At 32.5% G+C, this 20,388-nt stretch overlaps 1 long non-coding RNA gene across 1 annotated transcript; it reads left to right on the top strand.

Moving 5' to 3' along the window:
• The first annotated feature begins 516 nt into the window (after nt 1–516).
• Nucleotides 517–20,119, top strand: LOC143243065 (uncharacterized). The gene is made up of 4 exons (XR_013023836.1): nt 517–713; nt 5,569–5,644; nt 9,262–9,344; nt 18,794–20,119. It is a non-coding gene; the product is annotated as an uncharacterized LOC143243065 (long non-coding RNA).
• Nucleotides 20,120–20,388: the final 269 nt, after the last annotated feature.

Genomic DNA, 20,388 nt, shown 5'->3' with positions numbered 1-20,388 from the left:
TACGTTCAATCACACCAGCAATGGCACGTTGAGAGAGACCTTGCTTTAGCAGCTTGACAGTTCTGCCACTTTCACACTATGTCAAGTTTTCAGCCTTTGCCATATATTTTCCTCAATCTAACACAGGAGATGTCAGTGGGAGATGTTGAGAACGCTAATGCTTGAACACAAATGATTAAATTTCGTTACGTATTTACCTATTAACGCTTCGTTTGAGTATGGTAATAAAGTTGTGTTTTTTATTTTCACTTTTATTATTTTCATCTTTGGAAGCTCTTCTCAAATGAGTGGTTGAGTCTAAAAACAGAACACAAAAAATCACCTTCACACGTTTTCGAACACTTCAAATCAAATAAAAACAATATAACCATAAAAAACACCCAATTACTAAATAAAGAAACCAACATAAACAAACTCAAAATCAAAGCATTACTTATACAGCAACTCAAGCCCAAAATAAACATCAAACATCTAAGCACGCCCTCTACATTCCTTCTCTCAATTACACAACTCTCTTCACACATGTGGTCAGCTATCAGTCACTTACCTCTTCCTTTCTTTGTGAGCTTGACGACGATCGAAGAAGGTCGAAAAGTTGTTCGCTTCTCTTCTTATAAGTTTTCTTAACACATTCAAGCAGTTTTTAAATATATACATTTGTGTATCAGATCTCTGGATTCTATCAGAACATGACGTGTATAAAATTCAACTTGGTACGTATTATTCTTTATCCTTGACGAGTCTCCTCTTTATTACGTTACTTACTTTACGTATTACTGATTCAAATCAGTACAAATATGAATTTGAAAATAGAAGATAAATAAATGTTAATACGTATTAAATTTATGATATTTTGTAACAAGTTTGAAAGAAACAATGTTCTTTTTTAAGATAAATATATTTTAATACAAAATTATAATTTATGAAAACCGTTATCACTAAAGAGTTATTACAAATGATGGATTATATACAACAGTTTTATAAACTTGTAGACGTTAATAGTGCTACTTCTCGTTTAAGCTATTTAGTTTGATAGGCTGCACATCCTTACAAGCTGAATTTTTCCGCCGAATATATTTAACATTTTCGAAGTAATAATAATGTAAAGTTGATTAACTGAAGTTAAACTGCTTGTAATGTTAAAAATCTATAAATGCTGCTAGCCAAATTGTGTAGTTTTCCGAATAGTTAGGGCTAATCACAGTTCTAATATTGCATTCTGATGGTTAGTGACTAACAACATTCTTCACGTAATACTGTCTCTCGGTTTTTATATGAATCAAGCGCGTCGTTCGAAGTTTCAAGAATGTTCTAGTGCGATTTCGTAAAAGAAATTTTGTGTATTACTCTCAAGAAATTTCTACAAATTTCTGGGAAAGGCTGGTTTAAAGAAAAATACAAATACCAATCAAATTAAAGTATTTTTGCTTTTAAATTTCTTCTTTCCCACTATTTTATGATTGGTTATGTTAAAATAGTTTTAAAATATAGATGAAGTTTCTATTTTTGCTACAATTACGACCAAAATAAATAAGATTATAGATGTTTTTTTTAAGAATGACTCCACTAACACAGTTTTATGAACATATAATTTTATGTGTATCTTTTTGTTCCATCTAATACAAAGTTAGTTTTCAGCTACAAGTGAAATGTGGGTGTACTGTTAGAATTCCATTACCATTTGACTTTCCTTCAAGCCTTCTTTTGTTAATCATTTCATCTGTGATTATTAAAAACTTTAGTAACAATTATTTGGTGCTTGTTAAAAACAAAACAGACCTGATTATCCGTTACACAGATATTTGTGTGTTCAACGTGTTTTATATGTTTTTACAGCAGTTTCTTAACTTTATATTTGTGATTAAGATTAGAAAAAAAGATTGGTACAGTTTTCCATGATGATAATCGCTTCCTGTAGGCGAACTGTTGGTGTGACGTTTAAACTTAACAACATTTACGAGTTTAAAAACACCTGATAGCAACAAATATTTTTAAATCTTCCATATTAAAAAAAGTTGTATCCATCTTAATACAAAAAAACTGTTTTCCTTCCTTGTTATAACCACGGCAGCCTGAGTCACCTAGCAGGAAACATACAGAGCAATGGACTAATAAAATGGACAATTTTGTCAAACAGTTGACATTGATGGTGTCTGTTTGCAATATAACACATTCACACGGCTGAACAGGGCAGATATCAATTGGCATCTAATGGGTTTATCTTTACTCTTTTCGAAAGAGCTGATATCCTACAAAGCTATGTATAGCAAGAGATGTAAGACCTGTGGGCATCAAATAATATTACTGTTTCCGGAGGTGTTCAGATTCGTAGGCTGGAGTCATGTATATATTTGTATGGCTCCTATAATTGTGGTAAACTTTATATCCACAACTCATAAAACCCCCACAGATAAAGTATTTATACATCTTTGAAAAACAGATACGATCCGTCAGACACCTAGAGACTTTTGGAAGAAAACAGTAGCGTATTTTGGAAAGCACTAAATTTTCTATTGAATTTTTTTTTAATTTCGCTCAAAACTACTTAATTGTTATCTGCGATAGATGTCCCTAATTTTGCAGTGTAAGACTAGAAGGAAGGCAGCTAGTCATCACCACTCGCCGCCAACTCTTGGGTTACTCTTTTACCAACATTTTACCAAGATTGACCGTCATATTATAACGGTGGTACGGCTGAAAGGTTGAGCATGTTTGGTGTAACCGGGATTCGAACCTCAGATTACAAGTCGAACACCTTATCCCACCTGGCCATGCTGAACCTTGAGTCGAACACCTTAACCCACCTGGCCATGCCGGACCTTTTCTATTGAAAAGACTAATGACTACTTTAAAATTTAGTGGAGCTGTTACGTTACTTTGTGTTTTCAGCCTTTTACAGGTTTTCTTTCATTTTCTTCAATAGTGTGATTAAGTTTTCTCTTACATATATCGTCTAGTTAAATTTAAATCATTTTTTATCGTTACTGACTTTAATTGTCCTGTGGTCTTTATTTTTATAACTTTAATCACCAAAGTATAAATTTCTATAATTATATCTCTTCTTGCTGTAGTGTACATTCGAATTTTGTCTCTATAATCTCACTGGCAAGGACTCGAATCCACTCTTATCTTTTCACCAAAAAACACTAACATCTGTACAGTTTATCAAAGTACATGTTTTGTCTTTATTGATGGTAAAACATTGCATATATTCACTTCTTTATTGATGAATTTACTGTTGCTTACTTCTCATCCGACTTGTATTCCTGATGATAAAAAATAATGGTAATTTAAATTACGATGATTTTCAAAACCAAGTGTAGATGTTTCTCAAGACCGTTAATAGTGTAGTGTCACATATTTTACTGTACACATTATTAACAACACATTGACTATATATAGTTTGATTCGAGTTTTAGCATAAAAGGCAACTGTATTTTTTATCTGCACATTTTGTTTTCATATTTTAACTGTCTGAAAGAAGGAACGTGCCAGTAGTTACATCGTAAAACTGAGCTTTGTTTGCGTGGAATTTTACCCGTTTAGGTTGTGGTGACCTTCGATTTTGGTTTTTAAACGTTGTAGTTGTTACTGTGTGTTTTCTTTGTTAAGTGGATTATTTTCATTTTTCTATAATCGACATCACGGGAAACAGATGCAGTTTCGGTTTGTTTTGTGTTACACAGTTGCCATGGCAACTGTAGACGAAACGTTAAAATTCTGATGTCTGTCATGCTCCATCTTCTCGCATGCTGTATACCGCAGTATATTTAGAATCTGAGAACGTAGAGAATCAAAGTAATTTTATTTATTAAATAAGTTATTTACACGCGTGCAGAATTAAACATTGAACAGCTCTGTATATATTATGCTTTAATTAAGATAATTTTGAATCTGTGAAGGATTGTTGCGTGTAAGTACAGTGGGATGCCTTGATCCAGAGACCAAAACACTCTTAACTTAAATACCGTTGGTTGATTTTTGTGTAGACTAAGAATAAGGACAAGTTTCATGTGAAGTTGATTTCCCAATAATATCTACAAATAAGGAAAACATAATTTAGATTTTATCATGAGAAAACTGTCTGGATTAGCTTAAAATTAACCGAGAACTTGGAAAAAATATAATTTGTATTTTGTAAAAGACAGTATTATAAATAATGTACATTCATTTGTTAGTAAGACGATGGTGACTGTTAACTTTATTAATTAATTTAATTAAGATCGAAATATTGGAACAATCAACAGATGTTCATGAAAACACATAACTATGATTAATGTGTTAAATATATTACAAGTAGAAATAAGTAATTCGTCTTAGAGCGAGAATATGAAGTTTATTAATCATACCGACTAATTTGTTTTATATTTATTGTTTTATAACGTCAAACCTTGGATATTTTAGAAATAATGAAACCAATTTAGAAGAGGACTTTATTGACTGTGAAGAATTTTGTAGAGTTTGTGTTGTTGTTTTTTTTTTAACATTGTCTGGAGAAGTACTCTGATCTATATATTATGTTTGTAATTAATCGCAAAGCTACAAAATGCGGTATTTGTTCTCAGCACACCATGGATATCAAACCCTGCTCACTATAGTTGTAAATCCCGAATGCATACCGCTGTGTCACAGAGGGTCTACTCGAGCTACCCAATTTGTATCACTTATTTATTTCATCTTCAACTTAAGTTAAACTTTAAAAAATTCAAAACCACAAGTGCAGTGGCATGTTGTCAACTGCACATTAGTTCTTTAAGTCATGTGTTGTTTGAATTTCAATTTTAAAAGAATATTTTAAATTATTAAACATATAAATTTATAAATTACTAAGTAATATTAGCGTGGCAATATGTATTTATAACAACTCACATTTTCCCTCAGTCTGCAATATTAAAAGTAAATACTAAATTGAAATACTGTTTTGATCTTCTGCAATAGTGGTGACGAAAGCCCTTTTAATTGTGAAAACTACTTTCGAATAATAAAACCAGTTATATTATTGTAATGTAGTCTAGTAAGGTGTATCCTTAGGAAAACCGAGCTGAAACCCTTTTACATACTATATAGCTATAGTTATTACATAGCAAAATACTTATGTTATATAACTGAGAGAGATCTTGTGAAACTAACTGTGTCTAGGTGATTAATTTAATTAGTAGAGTGTGTTGTAAAAGCTAGTAAATAGAAGTTAAAGATACCAGCTGGTTTACTTCTGTATTGTTTATAAAGATTTGTATAGGTTGAATTAACTAGTTTCATTCTTGTTTTATACTTTCAAAAGGTGAGTAACGATCTTTTAAAGTAAGTTACTCTGGGATTAAATAAAACTTAATTTACTTAAGTGGAATAAGTCAGATTTTATACTTTATTATCAATATCTAATATAAAAATGCAAGAAATGTCGTACTTATTTAATTAACATTTTTACGATGTTAAATCAAGATATCGTCAGGTTTAAAGAATTACACATTTTTCTGTTATTAATAACTGATATTTTCATTTTTCTCTCGGTTTCATGTAATCGATACAGTACGTAAATCGGTTTTAAATACGACTCTCTCTCTTAAGGTTCAACTGAAGTGGTTCTTAAGCGCCATTCCTCTGGGCTTCAAAACCTGAAGCTGTGAGATATCCTTGGTGGATGGTAAAGCTAGCTCTTATTTCGATGTTTTATTGCTCTGTGGAAAGATACATGTTATGTTCCAGTTCTTGATATTTAAAGTATGTGGAACAGGAATTAATCATTTTATCATACAGTTGTGGGAGAGTATCTGACCTCAATACCGACTATCTTTTAATTGAATAGCAGGGTTAGGTGTTCAATTGTATCTCTCCCACATTTCAAAATGTCAAGTATGCTCAATGCTTTTTTTGGGAAGTTCAAATGTCAGTACGTTTAATTAACCTTACGAATGAAACCAAACAAGATTTTCAGTTATAGCTAGCACTACCTACCGACATTCTATATAATGATTAAACATGTTTTTCCTCACAGTAACTATTATTTACTAAATTTTTGTGTGAAGATTTATCAAGTATTTATCGTAAGTGAATAAAATGATAAAAAATACATTGTTTTAGATTTAATATACAAGAAACTGAAAGAAAAAACACTTTTTTGTTTCTCATTTTATTGAACAGCAGTGTTATTTATATTACTTACCTTAGTGCTTCAGTAAAGTTTGGCTTGTGTGCCCAAACTGCTGTTAGAAATATCTTCCTTCATGTGAGATACTATAGCCATGTATCTTCTTTCATACGAGATATTATGTTGATACATCTGATTTCAGGCTAAGTATTAATTTAAGACCTTCGACTGTTTATGAGGTACTATTTTGATACATCCGCCTTCATGTGAGATACTATATTTGATGGTGTGAAATAATGAAATATTATGACTGAATACACTTAGCTAAGGAATAGTGGCAATTATTTATTGCTTAAGCATGAGAGTACTGTTAAACTTATATCTGTAGGTAGATTCAGTTTAAATAAATAAAGGCGCAACCCAATATCTCTAACTTATGTAATAACGTGAGAGAAAGACCTCGACAGAGAATAAAGAGAGAAACTTATTTCCTGTTAAAGGAAAAATGTTAGGCTCGGTGTGATTTAATGATTAGGATGTTATATTTTGTATCAGAGGGTCTATGTTGGGATCTGATGACAAACAAGCAAACAATTTATTACACATCACATTTAAGAGCTACGAGTGTATTATTGTGTGTGATTCTTTTTCCTTTTTTTTAATTTCCCGTAAAAGTACATGGGGACTATCTGTGCTAGTCGTCCCAAATTTAGTAGTATACGACTACAGGGAAGGCAGCTACTCATCACCTCCCACCGCCAACACTTGTGCCAACGAATAGTTGGTCACATATTATAACGCTTCAAGATTGAAAGGGTAAGCGTGTTTGGTGGGACGGGGATTCGAACCCGCGATACTTAGATTACGAGTCGATCGCCTTAACCACCTAGTCAGGCCAGGACCACTTGGGATACCACAATTGATAGTGGAGGAAGCTATATACTGACTGTCTGCCTTCCCTCGTGGAAAGTTTCAGTTTTAAGATAACGTAAATTAAACACTAATTCCTGCAATCTAATCTTTATTGATATATATATTTGACTCTTGAACTACTCTTGTTTGACTGTCACTCTTATAGCATGCCAACACAGCACCAAAGTGCAGGGCATTATTTCGTTTAGTAGTAACTGGACTTAACCAAGAACCCTCAGTCCCATAGTCTGGATTACTGGTAGTTCGCTTAAAGAAGTGAGCAATAGGCCGCAAATGCTTTTACTGTTTAAGCCCGTATTCCTCGCATTCGTGGGTTAAGTTTGTTGTTTTTCTGCATGATTCTCACTGTTTTCGTATGAATGACACACAAGTTGGTTCTTCGAAGAGTCCTACCAAAATGGCCTCACTATCCTGTTGAAAGCTATGACGTGGAGCTCTGGAATCGCAGGTCAGTCTTGAAGTCCTGAGCTATGGGCACTTCACTCCCTAGGTTTTCTTGCATTTTGTTTTATACAGTATTACATCTTCGGTATGAAGGGTCTGTAAGGAAGCGATATAATCCATATCGGGTAGTAAGACCTCACAGATTGATTGGTTTTTTTAATTTAGCGATGACTATCTGTGTCATCAGTCCCTGACTTTGAAGTGATAGATTAGAGGGAAAACAACTTATCAACACCAAACATCACCAACATTTGGGCTATTCGTAACGAACAAAATGTTAGATTCTCACGTTCTTATGATCATGTTATTATTTAATTTGGGTCTTGTGTTTGAGAAGTGGTACTACTGACCATGCTTCGTTCTTTCAGCTGTATGTGCGTCATAATAGTAACAGTCAATCCCACTTTTTCTTTAAGAAAAACTCTTCAGACGGTAAATGGTGTGGACTGATTACCTTACCAATGTTTTTTGGTTCAAAATTACGGTCTGTTAAGCCTAAATCACTGGGTATCTCCGACATGGCAACTTATCGCATTATGCGCATAATATATCAATTAATTGTACAAAGAAATTTATTCAAACTAAGAAGTTTGAAGCTTTGTTGTCTTCTTTATTTTAATAAAAGTTTTAATACCCACACTAGCAGTATTGAAATACATTGTTACATCAAGTAGATTTCTCGTGATCACGAAGTACATTATGTTGAAGACTCGAAAGAAAAAAAAACTTAAATTTACATAACAGTCTGATGGCAGTAGTAGTAGCTTGGCCAAATTGTTGCTTTATGAAGTTTGTAGTGATTAGAGGAGTTGGATATCTAACAACCAAACTCTCATTCGAAATGATGCTTCTTTACTCAAACAGATAATTAAAGTAAAACAATATATAAGTTATGTGGATGTCACTCTACGAACCCAAAACACATTTCAAAGATGAAGAGAAGTATCTATGAGGATATTTATTAAATTAAACATTTATAGAAATATGAAAGAACGTTTCAAAAAACTGAAATGTTACAGTAACAAAAAGTACATTAACGAAAGCTGACATTACTTATATTACTAGTTTGTTAAATGATTTATGCTTAAGTTTTGGATGCTTTTGTTCTCGGTTCATTGGTAATTTAACTGAGAAATGGACATGTTAAGATGCTGGGTGCAAAAGTACCTTAACTTCAAATAAAGAGATAGACATGCGTAAAGTCGGAACATGTAGTCGGTTTAGGTTTGAATTTCCGTCACACCAAACATGCTAGCCCTTTCAGAGATGGTGGAGTTATAATGTGACGTGCAATATAACTATTCGTTAGCAAGTTGGTGCTGGGAGGTGATGACGAACTACCTTCCCTCCACTCTTATATTGTTGAAGAAAGGACGGCTATCGCAGGTAGCCCTTGTGTAACTTTACGAAAACTGAAAACAAAACAAACACATCACGATATACTTATCCAGTGTAACTTTTTTATATAATTTTTTATACTTTTTTATATAATTGTTTAATTATGCTGATGGTATGAGTATCCTAGCCCTCAAAGTATGAGGTGCTAAAGTCTTGGATAAAAAGATTTCTCAATGTTCTATATTGATATTAAGGTTCACACTCATGTAATAACTACAGAGTAAATGTTGAAAATGTAACAATGCAGCGTATGACCGAACAAACAGAATTAGGAAACTAAAATTACTACACGTCTTTTTTATACAGATGTGTATTTTTTTTGTAATAAGGATTTAAAAACGTGAATGACTATGATAACTAATTAATTTTTAACCATTATTTTTTATTTTGTAACATAGATTTCTGAGATAAGTACAATTCGATACAGTGGGCATTCAGCGCTCTGCCCTTGGCGAGAATACAGTTGAGAACAGCTCTTTAGGTAATGAAATCCAGCTATTATTACATACTAACATATTAACACTAAATAGTATCAGTAAGATTAAAACACTAATGTGATTAACAGCAATAACAACTTTTTTTATATTAACAAATCGCATCAACTGCTATATACCAATAATAATGAGAGACAAAATATTTCCCAAAACGCCATTTGCATGTCCAGCCTGATACTATATGCAGTTTACGTGATTTTTATCATAAAATATATATAGCATGGGTATTAATGCAGAGGTTAGTGAAGCAAAGAAGGTTTTCCGATAATAAAAGAGTTGAAGAACCACTTCAAACGAAGATATCCTTTGCCCTTATTCCTCTCTAAATGATTTTACACTTCTTATGATTTAGTGTCTGAATTGGACTAAATACGACAAAAAAAACCGGTAGTTAAAAGGTATTTGAATTAAAACTTTTAATTATAATCTCATTTATAAAAACAACACGTGATCGACCATATCATTACAGACGAGGCCTATCGTTATCACTAGAGATCGTAAAGACAACAAGATTCGTAATGTTGTTTATGAATACAGATAACAGTACATAAAGCTATATATATATATATATATATATACGAGAAATGGCCCGGCATGGCCAGGTGGGTTAAGGCGTTCGATTCATAATCCGAGGGTCGCGGGTTTGAATCCCCGTCGCACTAAACATGTTTGCCCTTTCAGCCGTGGGGTCGTTATAATATGACGGTCAATTCCACTATTCGTTGGTAAAAGAGTAGCCCAAAAGTTGGCGGTGGGTGGTGATGACTAGCTTCCTTCCCTCTAGTCTTACACTGCTAAATTAGGAACTGCTACCGAGCTGAAAGGGTTAGTATGTTTGGTGCTACATGGATTCGAACCCGCGAATTGCGGGTCGAACGTCTTAACCCACCTGGCCATTCCGGGCCTACTAGCTTCTAATATTCATGATTTGGGATATATATTGTATACAAATTATACAGAGTATTGCATACTTTCGCTGAATACAGTGGTAAGTCTACGGATTTACAACTCAAAAATCAGGGGCTCGATTCCTCTCCGTGTATTCAGCATATAACCCGACGCAGCTTTCCTATAAGAAAAACACACACACACATGAGGTACAGTGAAGAAGTGGTCGACTTATTTGTTTAGAATTAAGCAGAAAGCCACACAATGTGATATCTGTGTTATCCCTACCATGAGTATTGAAACGCGATTAATGATTTACATGTTATAATTTAAGAGTCCCATCTTCAAGTTGTAATACACACAACAATATTTAATAAAAGTTTTAAGTATAGGTATAAAAGTGTTTTACTTTGCATAGGTTTAGAGTGGTTTTACTCTTGTATTAGAAGGAATTATTAGGTTTATTGTTTTATGATGTTGAATTTCCTCTTTGGTAAGTAAATGTTACGAATGATATACTTACCTGAGGTGCAATTTTTTAAAAAGATTTTTCAGAGTTATGGTGTTACTTCCCCGACTTAAAATACATGAGACTTACTATCATGTAATTTATATACGACATTAGTATTGTGTTTGCTTTCTATTTTTTTACCAGAATGAAAGTATTTTGTTGTTAATTCTTTTTTTTGGATTAGGGTTATTCACAGGGTGATTATCGCGTTGTTGACTGAGGTTTCTCCCTTTACTAGTTACTTCAAATATCCTTCCCAGTCGCTCTATAACCTAAAAATGTTGAATATTATTTGAATCTCGTAATAAAAAGTTTTAAGTAACTCATTTCAGAATGTTTCCTAAACTAATTATCTTCAAGTGCGTTTCTCAACAAAATAAATGCACGAAATAGACTGCTTACAATTGTGTTAAAAATACTCACAATATAAATCCACGTGAGCAGTATCATTTTTATATAACATTGAGGCTTCATTTCCAAATAATCTAAAGTGAACAATTTATTACTTTCGAAAGAACATGAAATCAGATTCTCATAATTTTATGGGAGGACTTGTCCATGTGGAAATATGATTGGTAAACATATCTACCTCTAATTCCTATGAATATTACCATAAATCCCACGCATTCTAAAGACAAACCATTGGAACATTTGTACGTCTATACACTGATCCAATTAATCACGACTCCAGTCTTATAAGTGATATCGCCAAATTCAACATGCTAAGTAGATCGATACAATCTTTGAATATGTTTATAGTAACACCAATAGGATACTCTTGGAACATTAATCTTATTTTATTAATTGATACTAAAGATGAGCTGCAAGGGATATTTCAGGGAAATGATGAAGAAGAACTCGTGATATTATTGGTATTGTATCAGTGCCAGGCTGCCTTTGAAATTTAGAGTTATCATACTCTTCAGTTTATAGGAATGAATAAACCACACCAAAACCGTTTTGAATATGCAAACTGGCAACTAATGTGACAATCAATGAGATATGAAGTCGAAGTACAACAGAATTTATCAGAACTTCTTTATGACAGAGCTTAGCATTTCGTAGATATCTTGATGTAACCAAAGATTGCTCGCTTTTGGAAAAGGTATATAATAGGCCTTTGCAATGTAAATGTTTATATGTTCAAATATTAATTTAAATTTTCTAAACAAACTTGGTTCGCTAGAACAATTCGGAAAAAGTTCTGCAACATATCGAAGAAACACAAATGTCAGAGACGCTGAAGCAACGAAAAATATCTGGAAACTAGGTCAACCGGGTATGGATTACTTATTTATTATTTATTTCTGACTTAGTAGTAGTTTAGGTTTTAAAGTCCTTAAAGGAGACCCTTAAGGCAAACCTGGGGCGCTCAGAAACTTTTGTTTCTCTTCAGCCCCACACGCGTATAAGGTAAGATGTGTCGTGAGGAGAAAGGTAGAAAAAACGAATTGAATGATGTATTACAGAAAATAACGATAATATTGGAAAGTTGAGGAGCGGGAGAGCTGGACTGGTACACTTTGGACGGAAATCATCATGACCACGAGCAGGGAGACCAAGCTGCAGCAGGTCACAAATTCTTAAAGGAACCAGTGACATAAGGAGGGACAGAGAAAGGGAGAGAGAGAGAGAGAAAGAAAGAGAATAAAATATGGAGAGAGAGATAGGAAAGAGGATAGTGTGGAGAGTGAGAGGAAGAGAGACAGAAGGTCCTTTCAGAGCTAGGGTGCGGGGGATCTATAAATCAAATGGCGAGAAATGTGGGGGAAACCGGAGTACCCGGAGAAAACCACTTTCACTGGGTGGGCGCGGAAAAACAATACCAACCCAGTGCCCAACCTGGAATGTAAAAACATTAATGACATATAAATGGGTAACACAGCATTGTCTGTTTTATCGGTAATGGTTAGTACTGGTCCCTGTGGTTAGTAGTCCAGTTTAATGGTGAAGTATACTTTGAGGTGTGTCTGCCAGTCGGAATAATTGGCGAGTTTGGGAGTTTCTGTCAGTAGCTTTAGTGTAGTATCGTTTGGTAAGTTTGATGAATCGATCCTGAATTGGTAATAGTTGAGTTAGGAAGTTGAGGTATGTTGCGGTAGTATAGTTGGGGAGGCGGTAAGCGGTTTTAATGGTGCGGTTTTGCAGGTTTTGTAACACTGAGTATTGTCCTTCAGTCATGTTACATGTGGCTGCACTACCATATTCGAAAAGGGGTCTAATGAATGCTTTGTATATTGCGAGAATAATTTTGGGACAACAGCCTTTGTTGGGGCCACTAATACGTTTAAGAGAGAAAATTTTATTACTTGCTCGGGTAGCGATTTTCTGAAAGTGTGGGGTCCAAGATAGGTTGTGAGTCATGGTAAGGCCTAGAAAAGTGATAGACTTTGTGAAGATGATGTTAGTTTTATTGAGGTTAAGTTTAATGTTTTTGAACTTTTTTTCTGAAAAGTTACGTCATTAATATATATATTATAAAGTACTGGGCTGAGTACAGACCCTTGGGGCACGCCTGCATTTAAACTGAATGGGTGTGTGACCGAGGTATTTATCTTAACACTTGCCTTACGAATGGTAAGTGTATGGATGAAACAATATCAGACTTTCATTTGTATCTTATACTCAGCAAGCAACTGATAAATTCCATGTAATTTTGAAAGACTAGACTGTTGCCTGCAGTTGTTTTTAAATATATGCTCTTGATAACTTTAATTAGTTTGTGATTTTTCGAGAAAATCAATTCTATAATTGTAAATTTTTAACCCATTTTCATGCCAAACCACTTTGTAAGTTTATACAGTATGTATTTCATTTGAACTATCAGTTTCTCTTTGAAAGGAAACGTGAATTTGTAAAGACCACTTTTATACATTTTGTTAATTCTTCAATTTCTAACTTTTATTGTAGGAAGTATTAATTTAATTACATGGGATTTGGAAATCGTCAAAAAAACCAGGGTAATAAATGAATGAGACTTTCTGTTGGCTCATCAAACCGTAACTTTCTTGAATCAATACAAATAGGCTATGGAGGAATTATGGAGTTTATTGGTTAATGATAATAAGAAATATGACACTCACAGTCTGCCTGAAGATGGCGCTGGTTTATTCAAAATGGCTCCTGTTTAGTAGATTTGATCGATTGTGATCAACGCATGCGTGATAAATAATAACTACCTGAGAAAATGAATTAGTCGCCTATTTAGCTAATGTTTCACTTAGATAAAAAAAGTCTATACTGAACATTTTTAGCAGATAACAACGAAAAAGGTTTAGAAGTTAGTGTTAACCATTGTGAGCTGTAAAGTGCAATGGTAGAGTCATCGTGGATCATTATGAAGTGTAAATACTAGCAATGTATTTCTCAGAGATGAAGTTATTGTTGACTAAGTTGAGGTGTGAATGTCAGTTGATGAAACTGTTACAGATTGTTTGTTTCTTTTTCTTATTCTTACCTTATATTTATTTTTCAATTCATTATTTTCTTCTTTACTTTGGAAATCAGTCACCTTCCCATAACTCCCTGCAGGCAGTGAAGGGTGATATGGATGTGGGACGTTGTGGGCTTCAGCACCCACATCTTGCTCTCCCAATTTCTCTTTTCTATTTCTATATCTATTGCTATTCCTTTATTTTCTTTCTTTATGTGAGACTGGTGGAGGTTAAGACGGTGTATCCCCACCATAGTGTGGGGCCTACTTCTTCAGTTACCTCCAAAATCTAGGGTACATTTTATATCCCACATTATAGCTTGTATCCTGGGATCTTTTCATTTAGTGCAGCGTTTTTTATTTTGTTTGTTATTTTTATAATTTATTTTTGTTTTCGGCTTGTTTTTAGGCTAAAACAAACTAATATAATTAGTCAAAGATTTGGATTTGCTGTTTTCAACGCAATCATTCCTTGTAAGTTTGTTTACTTAACTTTATCAATATTAATTTTCTCCACATTGCACCAAACTAGGGTTACTAGCAAATGATGGGAATCATGCAAAATAAATTGTTAAGGCATTTACAATGCTTTTCATAAAGAAGATATGATTACTAAAAATGTTCACATAATTAGGATAAAATATCGTTAACTTTACAAACATAAACATATATTAATAAATTAAAGTGTTTTAACTCATATATGTATTGCCTTTTTTCTGTTTTTCGAGGTGATAAAACTGTCCATAATTCTTTGCTATATTTTCTTTTATTATTTTGTCCCTCTGGTGGGACGGCTTCAATATCACTGACTTTCAACACTAAAATCCAAGGTTCGATTCCCGGTGGTAGATACAACAGATAGCCTAAATTGGCTTTGCTCTAAACATTACCAAGCAAACAAAACTTCCACACAAAGGTAAAAGGTTATTTCTGTCAGAATACCGTAAATAATTTGATGATTTAACGTACACGTCACACTGTCAGTCAAGATCGCCTAAGTAATTTGATTATATAATGTTGAATATCATATCATTCTATTATATTACTGCTACCATGGGCATATTATTCTGAAATAAAGTTATATCTTCTTTTATCTTAGCAATCACATGAGACAGTTCAGGTCTCATAATGCTTTCGATTACATTTCTCTAATATAATTTAGAAATACGAGTAAAACCTTCTTATATTATTTCTTTCATTCGCACCTTGGGAATCTCTTACTAGAATTAATTTGTTCTAAGACGATTTTTAATATAATACACCTATTTCATTGCAATGATAACTTGTGAAACTGCACGGTGAATTTCGAATTGGATAGAAATTAACAAGTAAACCTTTAACATTATGGATTCGTGCCTACTGGTAGTGTGGAAATCTTAAAGGATAACATCTTAAGCCTCATAAATCTGTTCATAATCCAGTGTTGTAACCACATTCTACACTCCATCACCTAACACTATGTATTAACTTTATTCTACGCTCTCTTACCTAGTATTGTGTATTAACTTCATTCTGCACTCTCTTATCTAGTATTGTGTACTGAGTTCATTCTACACCCCCTTACCATACTTCGTTCTATACATCCCTTTACCTAGTATTGTGTATTAACTTCGTTCTATACATCTCTTTACCTAGTACTGTGTATTAACTTTGTTCTATACATCTCTTTACCTAGTACTGCGTATTAACTTTGTTCTATACATCTCTTTACCTAGTACTGCGTATTAACTTCGTTCTATACATCTTTTTGTGTACCTAGCATTGTGTATTAACTTCTATACATCTCTTTACCTAGTATTGTGTATTAACTTCGTTCTTACATCTCTTTACCTAGCATTGTGTATTAACTTTGTTCTATACATCTCTTTACCTAGTATTGTGTATTAACTTCGTTCTTTACATCCCTTTGCCTAGCATTGTGTATTAACTTCGTTCTATACATCACTTCACCTAGTATTGTGTATTAACTTCGTTCTATACATCCCTTTACCTAGTATTGTGTATTAACTTCGTTCTATACATCTTTTTACCTGGTATTGTGCATTTGCTTGCTTGAAACAATACGTTGTAGATATTGGCCAAGAATAATGAAGTCATGATGTGCACATGGTTTTCAAACAATACGTTTTTAAAGGTCCTGTTACTTAGGACTTTCATGCTATGTTTTAAACAATATCACAAAGAATCGTGTATTTGTACTACTGAACAGTTCCCGGTTGATAACGCGTGAATATGTATAGGTAACATAGCTGAATCACAACATAACTCCCTATACTGTAACTACATTTAACAGAATATTTACAATTCACATTAGATTTCACAACACTTGAACTATAGATATATGGCTATAATTTAGAATAAAATGAAATATATTTTGTGATTGTAATTCTTCCAAATGATGAATCGTCTCTACAAACAAACATCAATGATTTACTGTAACCAATGTAAATATTCAGTTAAGGTCTGCGAACATTTTATCATTTTGTTTCTCTTGCGTGTTACGAGAGGATGTAAACTCAAGGAATATTGTACACTCTGTTTAAACAGTTTCTGTCTACTTATTAGAGATCAATCGATCGATTTAGAGGTTACACGTGGAACAGCGAAATGTCTAAACTGATATACGAGGTTCGATTCTCCTCATACAGCCCAACGTAGTTTTCTCTGAAAAAACAACAACATGAGTTACGGTTGAATGGGTTTTATAACTCTAACTGTAATGAAACATTTTAAATCGAATATTCCACAACTGAAATAAAACGTATATAAAATATATATTCACTAAATCTTGTTTATTGTTATATTTTATCTGTTTCAGAGACATTTCAGAAAGTGTCTTTAACAATTAGTGTTAAATTTCAGAACTAAATCGATTGAGAACGTTGACGAATTAAACTTTACGAGATGTTCAAGATTTGTGCACTCGTACTACTGACTTTACACCAGTTTTACCATCATGTATTTCATTTCTTCATCATGTGTCACTATACCTGTCTCAAACTTTAAACAATATATTTTATACCAGTTTTATCATCATGTATTTCATTTCTTCATCATGTGCCACTATACCTGTCTCAAACTTTAAACAGTATATTTTATACCAGTTTTATCATCATCAATTTCATTTCTTTTCATGTGCCATCAATCTGTCTCAAACATTAAACAGTATATTTTATACCAGTTTTATCATCATGTATTTCATTTCTTCATCATGTGCCACTATACCTGTCTCAAACTTTAAACAGTATATATTATACCAGTTTTATCATTTTATACCAGTTTTATCATCATGTATTTCATTTCTTCATCATGTGCCACTATACCTGTCTCAAACTTTAAACAGTATATTTTATACCAGTTTTATCATCATGTATTTCATTTCTTCATCATGTGCCACTATACCTGTCTCAAACTTTAAACAATATATTTTATACCAGTTTTATCATCATGTATTTCATTTCTTCATCATGTGTCACTATACCTGTCTCAAACTTTAAACAATATATTTTATACCAGTTTTATCATCATGTATTTCATTTCTTCATCATGTATACCTGTCTCAAACTTTAAACAATATATTTTATACCAGTTTTATCATCATGTATTTCATTTCTTCATCATGTGTCACTATATCTGTCTCAAACTTTAAACAATATATTTTATACCAGTTTTATCATCATGTATTTCATTTCTTCATCATGTGTCACTATATCTGTCTCAAACTTTAAACAATATATTTTATACCAGTTTTATCATCATGTATTTCATTTCTTCATCATGTGTCACTATATCTGTCTCAAACTTTAAACAATATATTTTATACCAGTTTTATCATCATGTATTTCATTTCTTCATCATGTGTCATCTGTCTCAAACTTTTAAACAATATATTTTATACCAGTTTTATCATCATGTATTTCATTTCTTCATCATGTGTCACTATATCTGTCTCAAACTTTAAACAATATATTTTATACCAGTTTTATCATCATGTATTTCATTTCTTCATCATGTGTCACTATATCTTAATGATTATCTTTACATCCAAACATCTTATATCTGTCAAGGTTTACTGTATCTACTCTTTCTCTGTGTATCGTCTTCAATATTTTTCCGTTAATTTCCATATTCTGTATTTTGAAAAACAGTTTGTTTTTCTGCCTGTAATATCAAATGGTGGCTAACAGTAACAACTTGTTTTTCTAGGCATTAGAAACAAACATATTATTCCTTGTTTCATATATAATCTACATGATTGTCTGTAATGTTATGTGATTGTCTGTAATGTTATATGATTGTCTGTAATGTTATATGATTGTCTATGTTACTGTTGTATGTTGTATTTGTCTCTAATGTTATGTTATTGTGTGTAATGTTATATGATTGTCTGTAATGTTATATGGTTGTCTAATGTTATATGATTGTAATGTTATATAATTGTCTGTAATGTTATATGATTGTCTGTAATGTTATATGATTGTCTGTAATGTTATATGATTGTCTAATGTTATATGATTGTTTGTAATGGTATATGATTGTCTGTAATGTTATATGATTGTTCGTGATGTTATATGATTGTCTGTAATGTTCTCTTATTTTTAAAGCTATATTCGTAGAATTTCACCCCTCAGTGGAACTGCGGAATGTCTACGGACTTATAGCGCTAGAAACCGGATTTCGATACCCGTGGTGAACAGGTTGCAGAAAACTTTATCTCAAACAAAGAAAGAAAGCTTAATTTTCCATCCATTATACGTCTTTAACTTACATCCAATATGTTCACAACGTTATTTATATATAATATTTTAAACTTACATCCAATATGTTCACTACGTTATTTATTTATATTATCTTAAACTTACATCCAATGTATTCACTACGTTATTTATTTATAATATTTTAAACTTACATCCAATATGTTCACTATGTTATTTATTTATATTATTTTAGACTTACATCCAATGCGTTCACTAAGTCTATTTATTTATATTATTTTAGACTAACATCCAATGTGTTCACTAGGGCTATTTATTGAAATTATTTTAGATTTACATCCAATGTGTTCACTAAGTCTATTTACATATATTACTTTAGACTTACATCCATACCAGTATCGTGTAGCATTGCACGAAATTCCAAACAAACCAAATATCCTTAGATGGCCATTTTTTGATAAAGCCTATAATATATCCTAACATTTCAAAACAAAATTCTGCTTTTCATCAGCGACCATGTTGGACATTTTCTCTTAAATACATTAAACTTTCTATCCTTTCATAGTAGTATAACAATAGGTGAACATTGCTTAAAATTCTTGTTGGTTTTCTATAGATATAAATAACAGTTCTTGTTTTGCTTTAGCTGTAAACATGTCTAAATATAGCGACAAGGTACTGGTTCACTTTTAAAGTTAATATAATACTATGCTTTACTGATCTTTTGAAAAGACATAAAAATCATTTCTGAATTCCAGTTGAATAAAATACATGAACGTGTCCAAACTTATTTCATATAAACATCAAGTTACATAGTAGAGACTTTAACTTCAGCCCCTCACTCGCTGGTACAGCGGTAAGTCTACGGATTTACAACGCTTAAATCAGGAGTTCAATTCCTCTCAGATGGCTTAATAGATATCCCGATGTGGCTTTGTTAAAAGAAAACAGATATCCTGATGTGGCTTTGTTAAAACAATACAGATATCCTGATGTGACTTTGTTAAAACAAAACAGATATCCTGATGTGACTTTGTTTAAACAAAACAGATATTCCAATGTGACTTTGTTAAAACAAAACAGATATCCCGATGTGGCTTTGTTAAAACAAAACACACACACTTTAACTTCACATTATTACTTAGTCTTGACTTTATTGTAATTTGTTCTTTTTGTATTCTGCCTCCACTTTATCAGTTTCAAAAACTAATTATTTTCATACGTTACTTTTTTAAAAAAAATATATGTTCATAACTTCTTCTTGTAGCCGTGGCTACACTAAGTGTGACAGTCATATACATCAACAGATCACTCAAGAGTAGCCAAAGAGTTGACGACGAGTTCTGTTAGCTTACTGCCTTTTTAATGTTCTTTAATGTTCTGAGCGAAATGAACTTTCTGAAAAGACAAGGGTTGTAATAAACAATGATTTTGTTTTTCATTGAGGTTCAACTTTATTTATAATTTATCAATAGTATATATGT

The sequence above is a fragment of the Tachypleus tridentatus genome, unplaced genomic scaffold (genome assembly GCF_004210375.1).
Source record: "Tachypleus tridentatus isolate NWPU-2018 unplaced genomic scaffold, ASM421037v1 Hic_cluster_2, whole genome shotgun sequence".
NCBI classification, from domain to species: domain Eukaryota; kingdom Metazoa; phylum Arthropoda; class Merostomata; order Xiphosura; family Limulidae; genus Tachypleus; species Tachypleus tridentatus.
Note: the sequence above shows the minus strand (reverse complement) of the source record. Positions and strands in the feature narration are given on the sequence as shown.